The following is a 22377-nucleotide window of genomic DNA, read 5'->3' as shown; positions in this document are numbered from 1 at the left end:
CAGACTCCTTCAAGGTACCATGCGGTGTCCCACAGGGCTCTTCATTAAGCCCAACACTTTTTAACTTATACATGGCCCCCCTTGCTGAAGTAATAAGGGAAAATGGCTTTACGCCAATTTCCTACGCAGACGATACACAAATCGTCATCTCCATAGGCAATGACAACAAAGTAACAGCCAAAAAATTCCAACTATGCATGCTAAAAGTTAGTCAATGGATGCAACAAAATTGCCTCAAACTCAACGGAGAGAAGAGTGAGGTAATGATTCTGGGAGGTAATGCAGACATCTGGTCCCCAGACTGGTGGTCTCCTGAACTGGGAATAAGACCGGAACCCTCAGAGAAGGTTAAAAATTTAGGATTCATGATAGACACCAAATTAGCATACGAAGCCCAAGTAAACAAGCTAGCCTCGTCTTTTTGGCTGATATTAAAAATGATAAGAAAGATACTCCCATATCTGCCCCAAGACACACGTAAAACGGTAGTGACAGCTCTTGCACTGTCTCGATTGGACTACGGAAACGCATTATATGCGGGAGCCAGAGTAAAAATCATGGAAAAAATGCAGCGACTTCAGAATGCAGCAGCACGACTAATACTGGAAATTCCAAAGTTTCAGCCCATTAGCCATAAATTAGAGTCACTCCATTGGCTACCAGTGGCCAAAAGAGTCAAGTTTAAATCACTATGCTTGACCTACAAGGCACTGCAGGGCAAAGGACCTCACTTCCTGAAAACACACCTGAAACATTTCGAACCTTCTAGGCTACTCAGATCTGGACAACAAAAACTGATAGCGATACCCAAGTTTAAACGATCAAACTGGGGAGGAAGAAGTTTCCTTGTTCACGCAGCGCGGACATGGAATCTACTGCCACTAGATATAAAAAACAGCCCAACATTGGAGATATTTAGAAAGAAAATCAAAACCTGGCTATTCGCTGCATAAACTGCGCTAACTTCAGACCTGCACAGGAAAATGGACAAATCATAGCGCCAAGACGCCTCCGGGCATTCGTGCGCTTTAGAAATTGATAAATCAAATCAAATCAAAATGTTTGGGAGGTAACTTTAAACCGAATTCTCTGATTGAAGACATTATGAAAGGGGTAAGGATTGGAGTATTATATAAACATTTGTTAGACACTAAAGAAAATGATCTAGAGCAACAGAATAGTAAATGGTGTGCTAAACTAGGCAGACAGGACATTCAAATAGAAACTTCATTAGTTATGGCCAAAGATTTATTCTTGTCTGCAAATTTAGTGGCTCAACATTTCAAATCAATCTATAATCTATACTATACCGCAGATAAGGTGTCCAAATGGTCGGGAGATGCAATAGGTAAATGCTTTCAGTGTGGGTTCACCTCAGCGGATGATGTTCATATCTTTTGTACATGCACTGTGTTAGCTCCCTTGTTGTCTCAGATAGAAAAATGTGTCTCGGCAATAGTGGGTAGTCAGATACAATTATCAGCAACTTCATTGGACAGACCACAGCTGCATTCACTTTATCTACAATAAGACCACAATCCACAACCATCCTCAACCCACCCTGCGAAGAAATTGGAACAAAATCACCACCGAAAAGATCTCCTCATCGCTTCTTCTAAACCCTCCTGTCCACTACTCAAACCCCGATCAAGCAGCCATGAACCTCGCTCAATGGCTATCCAACAGCGCCGACATCCTAGCACCGTTGAAAAAACGTCAAATCAAACTAGGCAACAAAAACGCCTCCTGGTTCAACGATGATGTTAAGAAATCGAAGAAACTCTGTCGCTCCCTCGAGAAGACCTGGAAAAAAGACCCAAACACCAGCACCAGGGACGCCTTCAAAAACGCCACCCGCATACACCACCAACTAATCCGGTCTGCCAAGAAAGCCGCATTCAAAGACCGACTAGACAACAACGCCCACAACAGCAAGGAATTATTCAACATCGTCAAAGAATTTACCAACCCATCAGCCAACTCCAACGACATCACCCTCTCCCAAGCCCTCTGCGACTCCCTAGCTTCCTTCTTCCACAACAAAATCGCAGACATCCACAACAGCTTCGACAACCGACCCGGAGACCAACCCACCCAACCTTCTGCAGGACCTTCACCCCCCTTGAACATCCTTAACGACTGGAACCCAATCTCCACTGAGTACACCATCCGCCTGATGAACTCCATCCACTCAGGATCCCCAACTGACCCATGCCCTCACCACATCTTCAACAAAGCAGACTCCATCATAGCACCACACCTCCGAGATGTCATCAACTGCTCCCTCAACTCCGCCACCTTCCCGGAAAGCTGGAAACACGCAGAACTCAGCGCCCTTCTGAAAAAACCCACAGCTGACCCCACCGAGCTCAAAAACTACTGCTCCATCTCGCTTCTTCCATTCCCGGCCAAAGTCATCGAGAAAGCTGTCAACAACCAACTCGCCGCCTTCCTCGAAACCAACAAATCCCTCAACTGATCCTCTCACTCACCAAAGACCCTAACACCGCCAAAACCAACTTACACGAAGGAATGAAAGAAGTAGCCGAGTGGATGAAGCACAGCCGTCTGAAACTGAACTCAGACAAAACAGAAGTCCTCATCTTAGGCACCTCCCCCTCCGCCTGGGATGACTCTTGGTGGCCAGAAGCCCTTGGAAAAGCACCCATCCCGACAGACCACGCACGGAACCTGGGCGTCATCCTGGACTCCTCACTCTCGATGACCAGACAAGTCAACGCCGTTTCATCATCTTGCTTCAACATTCTTCGCATGCTCAAAAAAACATTTCGCTGGATCCCCACCGAAACTCGTAAAACGGTCACCCACGCACTGGTCACGAGCCGCCTGGACTACGGAAACACCCTATACGCCGGTACCACCGCAAAACTGCAGAAAAAACTCCAACGCATCCAGAACGCTTCAGCCAGGCTCATACTAGACATCCCACGTAAAGAACACATCTCTGGTCACCTGGAAAACCTCCACTGGCTCCCCGTAAATAAGAGGATTACTTTCCGCCTCCTAACCCACGCACACAAAGCACTTTACGAACTTGGACCCGAATGCCTCAACACACGACTGTCCTTCTACACCCCCTCCCGTCAGCTATGATCCTCCAACCAAGCCCTTGACACTGTACCTCGCATCAACAAAACTACCATGGGAGGTAGATCCTTCTCCTTCCTGGCAGCTAAAACTTGGAACTCTCTTCCCACTCACCTTCGCCTTACTCAGAACCACCTAGCATTCAGAAAGCAACCTAAAACTTGGATATTCGACAAGTAATTCCCCCACAATTCCTCAAGCGCCTTGAGATCCTATGGGTATGTAGCGCGCTATATAAATCTCTTGACTTGACTTGACTAGTGAGTACTAGCATCCCGAAGAAACATGTTAAACTTATCTTTTTAGTAACCGCAGTGTACAGGTTATGTATTGTATCTGCATGGTTGCAACAAGAACTGCCTGCTTTTGAAGCCTAGGGGTCTCGCTTTTTTTCGATACACAATATGGAGCATAGTCTCTATGCCTTAAAGAGCTCCCGCAGAAAGAAGCTCGGGGAACAGATTTGGGGGTTAGTTACAAATTATCTGGAGATGTAAATGGGGGGATTTATCTAGATTATGTATAATTTCTTGTTGGATGTAATTAAGATTGCCTCCCTGAAAAGTATACTTAGTAACAGGTTCTTTTTCCTATTTCTGTTCTCCTTTACAATTCTGTTTATTTACATTTTTGTATTGTATGCTTCAAAATGCCAAGAGCTGGAGATGTACTTGTTCGACAAAATTGTCTTCCTTTTTGCTGTTTTTCCTTTTGTGTTTCTGTACCAACCAACTCATGTGTTTCTGCATAAATAAATAAAAAAAATGTATGGATTTCTTGTAAATAATGTTTGCAATCCAGAAAAAGCAGGCAGTGTGAGAATACTGATGGAAACATACATTGCTATAAAAAAAGAAACAAAACATTTTCATACCAAGGAATGAGTCAATCATTCCGCATTCCATGAAACCTGTTTTCACTTTCCCTGTCCACTCTCGATCCAGCTATCATGGATATTAATTCCATTTGGGTGAAATTCTCACCTCACTGATTCCTGAGAACAGCAATTAACAGATGAAAGGTGATCAGTTAAAATGTGCAATTAATTTCTGGTAGCACTGGGTACAAATATGGAGATGGCAGGTAGGTTATCAGCTATGGTTCAAGTTTAATTTATTTGCATAGTTTATTAAAACCATTGCAATACAAAAGAAATTCAATTAAAATCAGCACTGAACATATACAAACTCCTTACTTCACATTTATTGTATTTATAAGTCCTTTTTAAAAACGTGCTCTACTTAAACAAGTAAAGCAACAAAGTTTGTATTCACTTTTTCCAGCTAAAATTGTTTTCAGCTAAATATGCTGACAACTCCTTATGCAAAAACCACAGTTGATGGACAGAATGCAGAACAATGTCATACATTCACCCCAGTGCAGAGATCTGGGCCTAAATCCATCGTTTTTTTGCACTCCACACCACCCCAGTTCAGACATGGCCATATGCAAATCCGTCTGACCCTGTGCCTCATGGAAACAGTCCAGCCCGAACTGCCAAGCCATGCCTTCCCTGGACCAGAAACAAGCTTCCGAGGACTGGTTTCTGGCATTCCAGCCTTCTTCAGCCCGGCTTGCTTGAATCCAATGGTGTGGAGAGCATGGAACTCACGTCTGAGCATACTCATCCCATGCAAAAACCACAGTTGATGGACAGAATGCAGAACAATGTCATACATTCACCCCAGTACAGAGATCTAGGCCTAAATCCATTGTTTTTTTGCACTCCACACCACCCCAGTTCAGACATGGTTATATGCAAATCAGTCTGACCCTGTGCCGTATTAGAGAACAGTCCAGCCCGAACTGCCAAGCCATGCCTTCCCTGGACCGGAAACAAGCTTCCGAGGACCGGTCTCTGGCATTCCAGCCTTCTTCAGCCCGGCTTGCTTGAATCCAGTGGTGTGGAGAGCATGGGACTCACGTCTGAGAATACCCATCCCACTTGGGGTGACAAATGCAAAAACCACAGTAGATGGACAGAATGCAGAACAATGTCAAACATTCACCCCAGTACAGAGATCTGGGCCTAAATCCATCGTTTTTTTTGCACTCCACACCACCCCAGTTCAGACATGGCCATATGCAAATCAGTCTGACCCTGTGCCTCATGGGAACAGTCCAGCCCGAACTGTCAAGCCATGCCGTCCCTGGACCGGAAACAAGCTTCCGAGGACCGGTTTCTGGCATTCCAGCCTTCTTCAGCCCGGCTTGCTTGAATCCAGTGGTGTGGAGAGCATGGGACTCACGTCTGAGCATACCCATCCCACTCGGGGTGACAGATGTAAAAACCACAGTTGATGGACAGAATGCAGAACAATGTCATACATTCACCCCAGTACAGAGATCTGGGCCTAAATCCATCGTTTTATTGCACTCCACACCACCCCAGTTCAGACATGGCCATATGCAAATCAGTCTGACCCTGTGCCTCATGGGAACAGTCCAGCCCGAACTGCCAAGCCATGCCTTCCCTGGACCGGAAACAAGCTTCCGAGGACCGGTTTCTGGCATTCAAGCCCCATCACCACCCCCTTTTGTACCAACAACTCCTTATGGCATAACCTCAATGTCTTTACAATCCAGCCAATCAGTTTTAATTCACTAGAGGGATACTTAGTACATACTTCTTTTCCCTGGTTATGCCACACTTTAGTTGGGAGCAGTTTGACTCTAGAGAATAAGGTGCAGTTGTAAAAGTGACCACGGTGAGTATAGAGGAGCTCTTCACACCTCTTCGCGGGTTTGCTTATCTTTCATACAACTAGGTTCTTTATAACTTCATATCGGGCATTTTCTGTTCGCATATCCTCAGATACTTTACTAGAAGACAATTCAATTGTGGATCGTTAGATGCAAAGCTTGCCAGTGCTGCTTTCTTCCTGGTACGAACCCCTCGTAGGTTAAATTGTCGTTTCAGAAGTTGCTTCCGTTCTTTTGAAAGTTCTTTACAAGAGCATAATATATGCAACAGATCTTCTGATGCTAATCTGCATAAGCCACACGTAGAGCCCGCTTTCTCCTTTAACCATGGTGGTAAATGCTGTGTACAGGGTGGCAGACCAAGTCTATATTTCATATAGCTGATTTTTATAGTTTATCAGCTATCAGATGAGGGACGGTTGAGGGAATGTATACAAATTCTGGCTGATCCAATCCAAATGGATCATGCCCAAAAATTGTGGATACCTACTCATCTAGGATGCACAGTGCGTGCACCAGCAGTTGCGGCTGGATGCAGAAGTGTATGACTGAGCCCCCTCACAGATGAAATATCTGAGTGACTGGAAGGTTGAGTACCTATCATTTTTTAGGGGCATGCAATAGCATGCTCAAGGTGAATAGCCAACAGCCACGTTCAACATTCAATTTTGACTTTTAAGTGGCTAGGCCACAAAGCTTATGTTAGTGCCTCCTGTTTATGTACACAAACAAGTGCATTAATGTTATCCCTGTATATTAACACTCTATTGCCTCACTAATTGGATAGGAAGGTTTATAGGGGCTGAGCCCCTGCCTCCAGCATGTTGATGAGAATGTATGATGTTACAACACAAACTATTACAACGCATACCTTTACAACACAACTTTCATTACAACGCATGCCATTAAAACGCAAGCCATAACAGCACACGTACCATTATGTGTATGTATTTCAACGAAAATTACTATTCCAACACCACCGGGTGCTTACCTCGGATAAGGTGCTGGTCATTGAGAGATATGTGTTGTACAGGAACTTGCGTTGTATTGAGTGCGTTGCAATGCTTGCATTGTAATTGATGTTTCCCAGTTGATGATGGCTGGCCCAATGGTTGCCCATTGGCTCTGAAAAGGTCTTTTATTGGCTTTGAATACATCTGTTAAGCTACGTGTATTTGTATAGCATGCTAATCACTTGTAAGTGTAATCAGACACTTTGCAGATGAAAAAAATCAGTTGCCTCCGTAAAGTGATTATTCAAAAAGCTGAGTTTTCAGCTTGGGGGCGGCATAGGAGAAAGCATAGCTTCGAGTGTTGCTTTGTGGATGCGGGGTAGATGTGCTCAAAATAGTCCCGCTGAATGGAGGTGCCTGGAAAGTCAGTGAAAGTGTATGCGGCTTTTGAGGTAGGCAGGGCCACTGTCTCATGGGGGGCCTCCAGCCAGTGTGCTCTCTGAGCCAGCATCTATGGATGTCAGGTATGACACCCCACAATGCTGTTAAAGTGTACAGAAGCTCTCACTATGTATGTACCTGACCCGGTTCTGGGCAGGAGAAAATCAGTTCATAACTGGGGGATATCTTCAGGCTTATTGGATACTTTTATCAAACTGTATTTTAAGCATTTGGGACAAACCATAAATTAAATATCCAAGAAAGCAAAGTGCATGGAAGAAGGCTGACATACAACTGATGGACCCTGCTTTACAAAGCATAGCATTATTGGCACATTACTTGGTTTAAGATACTTATTTTGACTGCCAGCTCACTTTGACCACAAACATTTATGGGCGATATAAAAATTATTGCGTGATCTCAACCACTGGGTGTGAAGCATCCATGTGTGGATTTACACATCTTACCAACTACAAACTTCATGGCTGGGTCATGCACAAAAATATTGTTTTTAGCATTTCACCATAATATAAAGGCTGAAGATACCAGTTTTAGGTTTGAAATAGAAAGGTGCCCAAGTATGGTAAGAAGGCCAGAAAAACATTAACGTAGATGGAATCCAAAGAGCTCCTATTTTTTTCCGCCCCAAGAGGATTCCAATCCACAGATTAAGTGGGTCAAATGAATGATGAGTTTTTATATTTGGGATCCAATGCAAATTGTGTAATGTCAGTCAGTCAAAGCAACGTTTATTTAGGTCTTTAAACAACATAAAAACCTATCACTCTATGTAAATATTCTAAAATCATTCCACATTCATCAATAGATGCCTTTACAATAGTCCGATTTCCATATGCTCCCTTTCAAATTGACACAATACTCAATATACAAGTCAAAACATGCCTGTATATAAACTTAAATATTTTAAAAGCAATAAGATTCCTATTCTAAAATTGATTTCTAAAAGATATATACCAAGTAAAACTTATCTAAAATCCATTTCCATCATAGCTTCCATCAGAACTTACAACTATCCATTTACAATTCCATGAAAAACCTTTTTGGTCCTTCATATACTTCACAATGGCTATTGCAATTTCAAGGTTTGGCATATCTGTAAGAACTTCGAAAGCTTGTGCACGCAAATCGGTACCATATTTTAAAAAGATGGGGCGTAAAAACTTTTAGGGAGTTGTCTTGACAGGGTTTTTGGCTCTATTTAGCAGTAGTATAGACTTTAATCTTGCTCACATCTAGGATACGTATTCCTAGCTTGTGTTGGCCCTTTTAAGCCCTTTTTTCCGGACCTAGAAGAAGATAGCTGCTTAATATGATGATAGATCCCTTATTCTTGACTCTAATCTGTCTATTGCCTATTGGCTTTGACATTCTTGCTTATAGTAGAGGTTGGATCCTGTGGTCCTGACTTTATATTAAACATTGGTATGGTTTATGTAGGTACTCTGACAGAGCTAAGGGTTATTTCATCCTTCTTAGGCCTATAAGGCTCAGAACTAGAGAGACTCCATCTTGATGGAGCTTAGAGGCTTGCAGAGTAAAGGTAAAGTTTATAGTTAAAGCTGTTGTTCGCTTGGAGAGAACCGGCTCAGGCTGGCCCTTATCGAAGGAATGTATTTTTCTCCACTCCGAAGACACAACTTCAGGCTGGCCAGCTGGGAACGTGTCCTTGGTACGGGGAGGTACAAGAATTTGGTGGGCGGCAGGTTACTGGCCGTAACTTTCCATGAAAGGACAAGCTTCCATATTAGCGAGCTACAGGAGAGGAGGAGAGTTCAGTCCAGCTTGTGTGCAGCTCAGCTTGGAGGTCAGTTCAGCTTGGAGTCAGAGCAGAGTGGTTCTTGCAGAGGAGAGAACAGGATGTCTGCTGGAGCTGCAGAATAGAGTGCAGTTCTGGAATGGAGAAAGAAGGCAGATGATTGCTGAAGATGAAGAGAGAGAGAGCAGTGCAGAGAGCATCAAAGAAGGCTGTCAGCTGGAGCAATTGAACCAGAGGCGTGGTGATGTGGTGACGGAGGGAGAGACAGAGAGAGCCCTGATCCCACCAGAGTCAGAGAGAAATCTTCCTTCTAATAGGTGAGGTAGTCTGAACTAATCCCCTTCACAATTACACCTTAATCTTGTTCTTATTCCCTAGACTTTAGGTTGTCTAATCTTTTCCCTTTCAGCGTTGTGTTGAAAGTTCCTGTTACCCCGCAGATAAATTGTATGTCTAATCCTTTTCTTTCAGCGGTGTGTTAAAGTTACTGCTAGTTATAGAGATCACATAGATTTATATATGTGTATTGCATCATTGTCAAAATAAAAGTGACCCCATTTAATAAGTGAACTAGTGTGCATGAGTTTTTTTATGATAAAGCTAGCCTGTCTTCTAACCAGTTGCTGTTGAGCCACTGACGGATCAGAAGGGAGTAGGAGCGCTTAAATCAGGGAATAACTCAATCACATAGTGTGTATATCCTTTGTCCCCATACAGTGGAGGTAACCCCATTTCCTAGTCAGGTATTACTGTTTGAACAGATGTTACCCCTGATCAGGTAAGTAATAGTGAATAATTAGGGAGATAGGAGACCTGCAACTAAGGGATAAAGTTTATACTCCATCCCATAATCCTGTAAACAGTGTCTTCTGTTCCAGAGCATAGGTAACCTTTTTCCTTCTAGTCAGATGTTACAGCCAGAACAGATGCTGCCCCTGATCCGGTAAGTCTGAATAAATAGGGAGAACAAGGAGCCCTTGAGCTAGGGAATTGTTGACACTAAGTAATTCGGTCATCCCATAATATTATTGTAGTAGCAAACCCTTAGTGAATAGGGAGAGAGACTTCCCAACATATAGAGAGAAAACTGAAGGTATTCATAGGAAAGTGGTCGTCATTGGTAAGTGGCGTTAATGAGAACGCTGGGGGGGATACCAGCGTGGAGGCCTGCCGGATTGCGGGCCGTGTGTAAATGAGAGCGTTGGGGAGGAGACCAGCGTGGAGGTCTGCCAGATTGCGGACCGTGTGTAAATGAGAGCACTGGGGCTGCAGACTCATGTGTGTAGACACGCCGGATTGTGTGTCATATCTGCCCCAGGGTAGATTAGTCTGGGTCTGAGTGGCCGTGAGACTAGCTGATATGAATAGGATATGGTAGAAAACCTATGCATGTTTATTGCTATTTCCCCATCCTTAGGTACGAAATGTACATATATGTATCCATACCCATTGTAAATACGTTCTAAGGAGAGAGGTGATTACGTTCTGGCTGGGTTAGAGGGGCCCCTAGGGGCTGATCCCATCTAAGCGGAAAATCCGGTCATTACATCTGGCGTAGTCAACTGTTTACGAATACTGTGTGTCCTGGCCATGTGCTTGGAGAGGTTCCCATGTGTTGTGAGGGAGTGCCCTGATCGCCAGTTCCATCTGGTGTAGTCGTCCGTTTACGAATCCTGTGTAACCTGGCCATGTGCTTGGAGAGGTTCCCATGTGTTGTGAGGGAGTGCCCTGAGCGCCAGTTCCATCTGGTCTAGTTTTGCAGTTTATGTAGCCTGTGTGACCTATGGGCTTGAACAGTTGCAGTGTGAGGAGATTGCAGTACATCATGGCATTTGACTTACGCAGGGTGGAAGAAATGGTTTTCATTTTGGTGTTTGAACTGTCAGGGTTGAAGGATGACATTACATGAGGGAGCCAGTAACATCTTTGTGATGGTCCAATTGTACAAATGTGTGTGAAAAATGCTTTTAAATTGCCCTTTAAATTGCTTGCTGCGTCTGCTTATGCTGTGCAATGTGAAATGTGTTCAATGTAATATGACTTTTTTTCTTGTAAATATGGCTTGTGAATAGCGCCATGTAATTGTGGCTTGTGAGGAGCATGTTCTCATTTTGACTTGCTGTGTTCCTTGTGAATCGCGCCTTGGTTGTATTACTTGTGAAGAGCTTGTCTTGTAAATATGGCTTGTGAATAGCGCCATGTGGTCATGGCTTGGACAGGGCATGTTATCATTACGTTAGGCAGGAGAGAGCTGGATCTCTTTCGGGTGCTTGGGGATAACGTTTTGAAGATGTGCGTACATGTTATGTGAAAACGTGGAGAGATACTATCTTGAATTTCCCTTGTACTACGGTCATTGGGAAATGATTTTGTTTGAGCTGCCAAAGGGTTAATATCTTGAATTGAGATGGCAGTATTTATTTTAACATGCTGTTTAACATGCATGGTTATTTGAGCTGACTATAAAAGTCAGTGAGTGTTTGATGGTTGATGATTTGATTTGACTTTTCTTGGTTTCTGGGTCTGCCTATGTGCTTTGTCAGCTTCTTGATGGAAAGGTAACATCTTGTGCTGAGCGTAGGGCTCTGTTCATTTGACATTCTTTTTGAATTGCGTCTACGAATTTGTGTGGGTTTGCCTTGGAGCTGATGTTTCATGTGTCTGACTCTTAGAGGTCGGTAAGTTATAAATCAACCAGTCGGATTGAGATAAGGGTTTGCACGGAGAAGAGCAGTGTTCTTTTAAATGTGCTACTTAATATGCATCCACAGACGTGTGGAGAATTATTTTTGAATGCATGATTTAAAATGAGTAAATGAATAAATAGATGGCCCAGTTAGAGTGCACGCTACGGGCTGTTTTCATTAATTATTTCTTTGAGGGTTTTCCAACTAGACCGGTGATTTAGAATGATCACAGATTGTGAGTAGTTATTCTTGCCCAACAGTGCACAGTAACATGTGCTTTTAATTAGTGACAGTAAATGTATAGAGGGGTCCCCGTGAGAAGGAATTATTTATACACAACCAATAAAAATTTCAAGGAGACTAAGATAGTATTCAAAAGGAAAAAGATGTTGTCATTTATTCAACAACACAAGATAACAATTTTAAAGCAATGTTTGCAATCATTGAAAAGTGAAACGAGAAATCGAAAAATTGAAAAGGCCCCAAGAAGGGGAAGAGGGAAGGGAGTGTGCTCAAAGGCTGTGTGAAAGATTATAAAGATAGTACACAGACTTAAACATATTGTACATATATCCCAAAATCAACAAGGAAATAAAAATTATTCCAAAAAACCAAAACGGCCTACATCAATTAAGGCAAGCATTGGGCAAGTAGTTCAAAAGAAGGGCATTCCACGGTCACATGTATAAATCAATCAAATACAGGGAATGTGCCGGATGTCCCAAAGTGAGGAGGTGTCGACGTTTCGACCCCTGTTTGTAGGATAAATTCAGTCCTTTGCCGGGGTCTTCATCAGGACCGTTGTAGTGGGGGAAGGGACGAGGGGGGCCGTCCTATCTGAAGTGAAATGAAACACACTCCGTAAAATTCAACTGACAGAGCTGCCGGTTTTGAATAATTAGACAGCTGGGCAAGTCTCAGTCTATGTTACCCGACTTGCTGTAATATTGCAGGCAGGATTAAGCGCTGGGCTGATTCAGTTAGCTTTATGGGGTCCGTACAATACTTTACGAACTGGAGAGCTGAGTGCTGAAGGACCGGTCGACTCCGTGTCGTCACAATCAGGTCTCGGAATTCAGGACGCGAGGCAGCAGAGCTTCTTGCTGCAGTCGTGACTCCTGGCGGCTGACAGAGGTTGGAGTCATGACTGCAGCAAGAAGCTCTGCTGCCTCGCGTCCTGAATTCCGAGACCTGATTGTGACGACACGGAGTCGACCGGTCCTTCAGCACTCAGCTCTCCAGTTCGTAAAGTATTGTACGGACCCCATAAAGCTAACTGAATCAGCCCAGCGCTTAATCCTGCCTGCAATATTACAGCAAGTCGGGTAAAATAGACTGAGACTTGCCCAGCTGTCTAATTATTCAAAACCGGCAGCTCTGTCAGTTGAATTTTACGGAGTGTGTTTCATTTCACTTCAGATAGGACGGCCCCCCTCGTCCCTTCCCCCACTACAACGGTCCTGATGAAGACCCCGGCAAAGGACTGAATTTATCCTACAAACAGGGGTCGAAACGTCGACACCTCCTCACTTTGGGACATCCGGCACATTCCCTGTATTTGATTGATTTATACATGTGACCGTGGAATGCCCTTCTTTTGAACTACTTGCCCAATGCTTGCCTTAATTGATGTAGGCCGTTTTGGTTTTTTGGAATAATTTTTATTTCCTTGTTGATTTTGGGATATATGTACAATATGTTTAAGTCTGTGTACTATCTTTATAATCTTTCACACAGCCTTTGAGCACACTCCCTTCCCTCTTCCCCTTCTTGGGGCCTTTTCAATTTTTCGATTTCTCGTTTCACTTTTCAATGATTGCAAACATTGCTTTAAAATTGTTATCTTGTGTTGTTGAATAAATGACAACATCTTTTCCTTTTGAATACTATCTTAGTCTCCTTGAAATTTTTATTGGTTGTGTATAAATAATTCCTTCTCACGGGGACCCCTCTATACATTTACTACTTAACGCCCAGGTCCCCGCGATTGCATGGGTTCTACCCCCCCCCATTATAATAATTTAATTAGTGACAGGCAACCGTGTGCTTTTAAAACAAATGTGTTCTCATTATTATTTTTCCCTGATGCAAGCTGAACCTTTTTTCAAATGTAGTTGTTTTAATATGCAGCAGACCAGCATATGTAAGTTAACCCACTCAGTTGGAAAATAAATGGCTGTTTGATAATATATGAATTTGGCCCTTTTACTAGGTTGAATTGAAAGGCTTGCACGATAAATTATGCTGCTATGCAAAATTACATGTTGCCCCTGGTTGGAAAAAATCAATGATGAAATGTGTTTGCATTTTATGTTGTTTTAATATTATTTCCCTTTCAACAGCTAACAGTATATATTGTGTTTTCGTTTTTTATTTTTTGGATGCTAGTGTGTATAGTTAGGGTGGAGCAGGATATATTGTTCTATTTTGACTAAAAATGATAACTATGACACACTACCATCTTAATGCATTGCTATGTGTCCCTTACATTAGTTTAATTTGCATTTAGTTACAAGGCTCGCCTATGTACTTTGACAAGCTGTTGATAGAAAGGTAATACCTAGCACGGTAAAAGCAGTGTTCATTAAACATGCTGCCTGATATATATATATGTGCAGAGAAATATTAAACCCAACAGTCCATGATAATTCGTTTTTTCAAATACAAAATGCATAGTCTTGTGTGCAGAAGCAAATTGCCCCTTTTTGTGTGTTGATCTGCATGCTAAATAAATGCCCATGTTTCAAATGTCTTGCTTTCTAGCTGAATTAGTTAGACAAAAGTGTTTTTTAGAAAGTGGAGCTTTTAAGTAGCAGTACACTGTACCAGAATTATTTTAAATTGCTTGCATATGACTGTGTTACAGATTACTTTGCTTTTTACCACATTTGAATTTGCTTTCGTTAGTTAGAGAATGTGGCCTGGGAACAGCTTACAAAGAATGTGTTTTTTTTTTACCTTGGAAGTTAGCCTGGCTCACACCAGCTGTTTTGTAAAGGGGGGCTTTTCCCCTCTAGAGGCTCCGAACACTGCCTGTCTTGTTATGATTGGCTAACATCCAATTTAGTTCCGCGGACGGAATGTTTATGTAAGGGGGGGTCAACTCGCTCTTCCTTGCTGTCGGCGCAGACAGCTTCATTGCCTGCTGATAAGGGATCCTTGTACATGCAGAGTAGTTGGCAGACTCTTGGCCCTTGGAGTTAGTTAGATACAGTAGGCCTGGGTGGGCTTCCCTGATTAGAGACTAGAGATGCTTGGATCGAGTGCTTGGCAGCGCCTTCCTCTTGCAATGAGATCAGCACTTGGCAGTGATTCAAATTACTTCACACTGTAGCCTGGCTTCTGCGTATTTTTTGGAGCAGATTCAAAGCTCTGAGCATGAACATCTTTCTGAAGGGAGGGGCTGTCTCACAGAGGATTAGGGTATTACTAGGCCCTTCTGGCTGTGTATGTAAAAATTAGATTTTGCCCAAACAAATTTAAAAGTATATGATTTTAATTATTTCTTGACTTTAGAAGAATGTTTTTAATTAATTACGTTTTTTTTTTTTCGACAATGAAAAGCACTTGGGGTGCTTTTTAAATGGAAAATTTTATCTTGCTAGATTAATGATACTTGTTTTCTTGTCCTAGGTTGCTGGGTTGTGGTGTTCGGTGTGTGCTTCGGCCCACCCCCCTCCCACTCCCTTTTTTTTGTTTTTCACTTTTTTATGTTAGTTTATTATTTTTGGAAGATGGAACCAGACCAGACCAGACCGGATTGGTGGTGGATCAACGGTGGAGGACGTGTTTCTTTGGTACCGGATGAAGATGCAGGGTGGTGACCTACACTGATATCCCAATATTGACTACCTTGAACCCCAAATTTCCCCTGTGCTGAACATTGACTGAGCTCGTCATGAGCATGGAAGGGGTTGACTGTACTCTATGTTGGCTGCCTCAGCGGTCAGGTTCAAACCCCATACAAATAACATTGGATATATTTTTGACAAAACCAATAGTACAATTTTTTATTTCTAGAAGAACACATCATGATATGGTTTCCCACAAGGGGAATATGTTATGTAATTCCTTGGCCTGCATTATTCCCATGTTTTTCTTTGCAATCACTACGAACAGGCCCCACTTTTAAACAAAAAAAAAAAATGTTTTCATGGTTTTGATGTTTATGTAGTACTATCTTTGCTTTTTAGGATGCAGTCACCTATTATAATTTTCCTGTTTTCTGCAGAACAAGTTTTTGCCAATGAAAGATCGATGCAGATACAATTTAATTTTTATGATATTGTGTCTTTTAGATATGCGCCACATTTAGATATATTTCTATGCATAGTGCTACACCAGCTATCTTGTAGGAATGGGGTTGTCTTTATTTTCCTGTTATTACACTTTCACTTTGATTGATCCAAGGGTGGTTACCCTAGACTTTAGGTTGTCCTGGGAAGTGTGTCTGGTAGTATGATTATGTCCTATATTAATGTTTGCCCAGACCTTGAGAACAATTTGTCATGTTTATTTCTCAGATTTCACCAAATGTTTCCTTAAGTTGACCAATGTCAGTAGGCCTCATTTAGGCCCATTGTTATTTTTATTCCCCAAACAAGCCCCTACACCAATAGATTTTATGAGTTATCATTAGCTTAAGTTGACCAAAGTAGGTAGGCCTCATTTAGGCCCATTGTTATTCGTATTCCACAAACAAGCCCCTACACCAATAGATTTTATGAGTTATCATTAGCTTAAGTTGTCCATAGTAGGTAGGCCTCATTTAGGTCCTTTGTTGTTTTATCATTAGAAGTTGAGGCACATTTAGTTCTTACGTTGTCCGAAGTAGGTAGGCCCCATTTAGGCCCCTTGCTGTTTTCATTCAACTATTAAGTCCCTACATCACTAGACTTCATCAGTTATCACTAGAAGTTGAGGCACATTTAGTTTGAGGATGCTTTGGTTAGTTTTTGTTATTATCAGATCCAATCTCAGATATGTTTCAGCATTCAAGTCAAGGGTGCTTTGATTTGTTTTTAGTTAGTTGTTAGATTTGTATTCCCTACATTAAGTTTCAGGTGGAATTTCTTTAAGTTGTTATTCATTTTAGAGAGTTTTTTGGTTTTTGATTTGTTGATAGATTGTGTTGATGTTTGTTTATATGGATGTTGTTGTTGTTAGATGTTCGCAAAATAAAGTCTAAGGGTGGAATGTCTTGACAGGGTTTTTGGCTCTATTTAGCAGTAGTATAGACTTTAATCTTGCTCACATCTAGGATACGTATTCCTAGCTTGTGTTGGCCCTTTTAAGCCCTTTTTTCCAGACCTAGAAGAGGATAGCTGCTTAATATGATGATAGATCCCTTATTCTTGACTCTAATCTGTCTCTTGCCTATTGGCTTTGACATTCTTGCTTATAGTAGAGGTTGGATCCTGTGGTCCTGACTTTATATTAAACATTGGTATGGTTTATGTAGGTACTCTGACAGAGCTAAGGGTTATTTCATCCTTCTTAGGCCTATAAGGCTCAGAACTAGAGAGACTCCATCTTGATGGAGCTGAGAGGCTTGCAGAGTAAAGGTAAAGTTTATAGTTAAAGCTGTTGTTCGCTTGGAGAGAACCGGCTCAGGCTGGCCCTTATCGAAGGAATGTATTTTTCTCCACTCCGAAGACACAACTTCAGGCTGGCCAGCTGGGAACGTGTCCTTGGTACGGGGAGGTACAAGAATTTGGTGGGAGGCAGGTTACTGGCCGTAACTTTCCATGAAAGGACAAGCTTCCATATTAGCGAGCTACAGGAGAGGAGGAGTGTTCAGTCCAGCTTGTGTGCAGCTCAGCTTGGAGGTCAGTTCAGCTTGGAGTCAGAGCAGAGTGGTTCTTGCAGAGGAGAGAACAGGATGTCTGCTGGAGCTGCAGAATAGAGTGCAGTTCTGGAATGGAGAAAGAAGGCAGATGATTGCTGAAGATGAAGAGAGAGAGAGCAGTGCAGAGAACATCAAAGAAGGCTGTCAGCTGGAGCAATTGAACCAGAGGCGTGGTGATGTGGTGACGGAGGGAGAGACAGAGAGAGCCCTGATCCCACCAGAGTCAGAGAGAAATCTTCCTTCTAATAGGTGAGGTAGTCTGAACTAATCCCCTTCACAATTACACCTTAATCTTGTTCTTATTCCCTAGACTTTAGGTTGTCTAATCTTTTCCCTTTCAGCGTTGTGTTGAAATTTCCTGTTACCCCGCAGATAAATTGTATGTCTAATCCTTTTCTTTCAGCGGTGTGTTAATGTTACTGCTAGTTATAGAGATCCCATAGATTTATATATGTGTATTGCATCATTGTCAAAATAAAAGTGACCCCATTTAATTAGTGAACTAGTGTGCATGAGTTTTTTATGATAAAGCTAGCCTGTCTTCTAACCAGTTGCTGTTGAGCCACTGACGGATCAGAAGGGAGTAGGAGCGCTTAAATCAGGGAATAACTCAATCACATAGTGTGTATATCCTTTGTCCCCATACAGTGGAGGTAACCCCATTTCCTAGTCAGGTATTACTGTTTGAACAGATGTTACCCCTGATCAGGTAAGTAATAGTGAATAATTAGGGAGATAGGAGACCTGCAACTAAGGGATAAAGTTTATACTCCATCCCATAATCCTGTAAACAGCGTCTTCTGTTCCAGAGCATAGGTAACCTTTTTCCTTCTAGTCAGATGTTACAGCCAGAACAGATGCTGCCCCTGATCCGGTAAGTCTGAATAAATAGGGAGAACAAGGAGCCCTTGAGCTAGGGAATTGTTGACACTAAGTAATTCGATCATCCCATAATAATATTGTAGTAGCGAACCCTTAGTGAATAGGGAGAGAGACTTCCCAACATATAGAGAGAAAACTGAAGGTATTCATAGGAAAGTGGTCGTCATTGGTAAGTGGCGTTAATGAGAACGCTGGGGGGGATACCAGCGTGGAGGCCTGCCGGATTGCGGGCCGTGTGTAAATGAGAGCGTTGGGGAGGAGACCAGCGTGGAGGTCTGCCAGATTGCGGACCGTGTGTAAATGAGAGCACTGGGGCTGCAGACCCATGTGTGTAGACACGCCGGATTGTGTGTCATATCTGCCCCAGGGTAGATTAGTCTGGGTCTGAGTGGCCGTGAGACTAGCTGATATGAATAGGATATGGTAGAAAACCTATGCATGTTTATTGCTATTTCCCCATCCTTAGGTACGAAATGTACATATATGTATCCATACCCACTGTAAATACGTTCTAAGGAGGGAGGTGATTACGTTCTGGCTGGGTTAGAGGGGCCCCTAGGGGCTGATCCCATCTAAGCGGAAAATCCGGTCATTACAGCAGTCCAAAAAGATGTGTAAATTATCGTATTTTGTGCCCAACCTAACCTACATGTGCATTTACCATTGGGTTCCATCTTTTCTGTTTTTACACTCCCATTAGTCATACCAGGATTAATGCAGATTCTCAATCTTAGTACTTCTGATCTAAGCCATTGATTAGGTAATGGATACAGATAGGGGTACCAGATTTCTTTCACCCATCTTTTTAACATAAATTTTACTGACTGTTTCTTTCTCAGATACTCCATGTCTTCCATCCTAGACAATTCCTTCCCTAGAGTTCTGGGTTCACTCTTTGTTACTTCTATTTGTAGAGTCTGCTGATCAATTCTCACTTTTAGATGTTCACAGACCAAATAAAAAAAGTAATCCAACCTATTTGGCCCATTTTAGGTCGCTATGCTGAGTCTCATTCATAGGCCATTATGACACTTTCATGGCCTCTTCTGTACCCAATAATTTCCAAAATCCTAGTAGGGCCAATTGCACCTGTACATTCCACGATGTCATACCCATCTCTAATCTAATTGCCTATATCTTAGATGAGCCTGGTAATGACATTAGGTATTTTATGCATTTCCCTTCATCAATATCCCATCTGCTTTTGCCATATAAGCAGAGGACCTCTGTTCCATATTGTAGTTAGGGGGGAAACAACCTTTACAACACAGTCATTACAACGCACTACATTTACAACGCAGTCATTATATCGCAACATCCTTTACAACGCATGTTAGTATAATGCAGCCATTACATTGTATGTCACTACAACCCATGACACTATAACGCATGTCACTACAATGCAGGTATTACATTGTATGTCACAAAGCATAGTATCCCTACACTATCCAACATTTACCCTACTGTTGCACCCCCTGGAGTTAGAATAGTCATGTTTACCCATACACTATCCAACACTTACCCTTCTGTGGCACCCTCTGAAGTTAGAATAGTAATTTTTACCCCTACAGTATCCAACGCTTACCTTACATGCAATGCAATGGGATGCGTTGTAATGGTATGCTTTGTAAAGGTATAATGTGAGGTAATGGAATGCGTTGTAAATGTAGTTTTAAAAAATTTGTTGTAATGGCATGCAATGTAAATGTATGCGTTGTAAAGGATGTTGCGATGTAAAAACTGCATTGTAAAGGCATGCGTTGTAAATGTATGCGTTGTAACGTCATACATTTGATGGGGGGTATCATAACGTTGTAGGTCTTTATCAGTGATCTGTGGGACATATCCCCAAAAATGGGATTGCATTTTTTTCAGCCCACACACTGATCTGGTCCTCTAGATGTGTGTACCACTTTAACCCCTTCGATGCTGATGACGAGCTCAGCTCGTCATCAGCTACGGCGCTCGTATGCTGATGACGAGCTGAGCTCGTGATGTAAACCGGGTTTTTTAAAAATCCAGCGCACAGCGGGAAAACCGCTAGCGCGCAAGGGGTTAAAGACTTGTCAATCCAGACACCAAGATATTTATACTCGTTCACAATTTCCAGTTTAGTTGGGCCCAGATACCAATTGAACCTCTGGTCTCTCTTCCCACGGCACATAATGTTGATTTTATCCATATTTACAGTTAGATGCTTTGCCGCACAATATTTGCTAAAGGCACATAACTTCCTCCCACCGGGCCCAGTTCTGACTGTGTAACTGTAGGAAAGTAGTGGATCACTGAAATATTATCGAGGGACAGAATATCGACTTGCAAAAATATCGTTGACAAAATATCGACAGACAGAATATCGAGTTTGTATCTACAAACAGGTAAGTACAAAAATATCGAGTACAAAATATCGTTTACAAAAATATAGTTTTAAAAAAAATCGACTTTATTAAAAACAGTGTTAAATTAAATTAATATTAAAATTTAATTACTAAAATATACTTAAAAATACTTAAATTAACTTATAATAATTAAATAATAAATGAAATTAATAAAAATAAATGTTTACAATCATATTTGTTAAAACATATATATATAGTAACATAATATAATTAAATAATATACTATAATATTACCGTACGATAGCAGAAGTGTAAAAAATACTATTCCCACTCCAAAAAGTGCAAGCGTAGGGAAAGCATTGGATAGCGTAGGGGTTAAAATTACTATTCCCACTCCAGTGGGTGCAACAGTAGGGAAAGCGTTGGATAGCGTAGGGGTTAAAATTACTATTCCCACTCCAGTGAGTGCAAGAGTAGGGAAAGGGTTGGATAGCGTAGGGGTTAAAATTACTATTCCCACTCCAGTGGGTGCAACAGTAGGGAAAGCGTTGGATAGAGTAGGGGTTAAAATTACTATTCCCACTCCAGTGAGTGCAACAGTAGGGAAAGGGTTGGATAGCGTAGGGGTTTAAATTACTATTCCCACTCCAGTGAGTGCAACAGTAGGGAAAGCATTGGATATCGTAGGGGTTAAAATTACTATTCCCACTCCAAAGAGTGCAACAGTAGGGAAAGCGTTGGATAGCGTAGGGGTAAAAATTACTATTCCCACTCCAGTGGGTGCAACAGTAGGGAAAGCTTTGGATAGCATAGGGGTTAAAATTACTATTCCCACTCCAAAGAGGGCAACAGTAGGGAAAGCGTTGGATAGCGTAGGGGTAAAAATTACTATTCCCACTCCAGTGGGTGCAACAGTAGGGAAAGCGTTGGATAGCGTAAGGGTTAAAATTACTATTCCCACTCCAGTGGGTGCAACAGTAGGGAAAGCGTTGGATAGCATAGGGGTTAAAATTACTATTCCCACTCCAAAGAGTGCAACAGTAGGGAAAACGTTGGATAGCGTAGGGTTTAAAATTACTATTCCCACTCCAGTGGGTGCAACAGTAGGGAAAGTGTTGGATAGCGTAGGGGTTAAAATTACTATTCCCACTCCAGTGGGTGCAACAGTAGGGAAAACGTTGGATAGCGTAGGGGTTAAAATTACTATTCCCACTCCAGAGAATACAACATTAGGGAAAGTAAATACTTCATAAATAATTAAAAAATATATAAATGAATATCTATTCAGATTCAAAGATTCAAGATTCAAAAATACTTTATTCGGTTAAAAGACAAAATAACCATAAAAGTAGCATGTAAGGTGCAATTTACAAGAGGTAGAGTAAGTATTTTTCCTTTAAAATCACAAAAGAGAAAAACAACAAAATTAAATCCATATCAGCAGTATTAAGTTCATATATACAATAAAAGTGATCAATCCATTTGCATTGATTTACGACATTTAAAAACCATTTTTAAAAATTCTGCAATTGAGGCGACCATGAAAACAGTATCCATTTTCTGGCACTCTGTAAACGCTAGGCGGCATCTGTAAACATTTAGATCTTTAAGGATAGGGATGATAAGTTTTTTTCGGGGA

This window comes from Lissotriton vulgaris, chromosome 7 (genome assembly GCF_964263255.1).
Source record: "Lissotriton vulgaris chromosome 7, aLisVul1.2, whole genome shotgun sequence".
Taxonomy (NCBI): domain Eukaryota; kingdom Metazoa; phylum Chordata; class Amphibia; order Caudata; family Salamandridae; genus Lissotriton; species Lissotriton vulgaris.
The sequence above is the reverse complement of the archived record's forward strand: the minus strand, read 5'-3'. Positions refer to the sequence as shown.